This window comes from Merops nubicus, unplaced genomic scaffold (assembly GCF_000691845.1).
Source record: "Merops nubicus isolate BGI_N331 unplaced genomic scaffold, ASM69184v1 scaffold29296, whole genome shotgun sequence".
NCBI lineage: Eukaryota > Metazoa > Chordata > Aves > Coraciiformes > Meropidae > Merops > Merops nubicus.
The window spans coordinates 15,742-16,016 of record NW_008613394.1 but is presented as its reverse complement, the minus strand read 5'-3'; positions in this window follow the sequence as shown (position 1 = coordinate 16,016).

The following is a 275-nucleotide window of genomic DNA, read 5'->3' as shown; positions in this document are numbered from 1 at the left end:
CGGAACCCTGTGGGGCTGGGGAAGGGTGAGGGTGCCCCGTGGGGATGGGCACCCACGGCTCCTCCCGGGGCACCCGCGACACCCAGGAGATGCCCTCGGGTTTGGAAAGGCCCCGAGGAAGGTTTAGGAAGGTTTTCCAGGAGTGGAAGGGCACCTCTGAGGCATCGATGACGTAGCCCTGGGAACTGGGGGGGTCTCCGGGAGGGCGAGAGGCTGAAAAACGGGGCTCCTCAGAGCCTGGATGTGGCAGGCCGAAATAGCCCCACCCACCTACC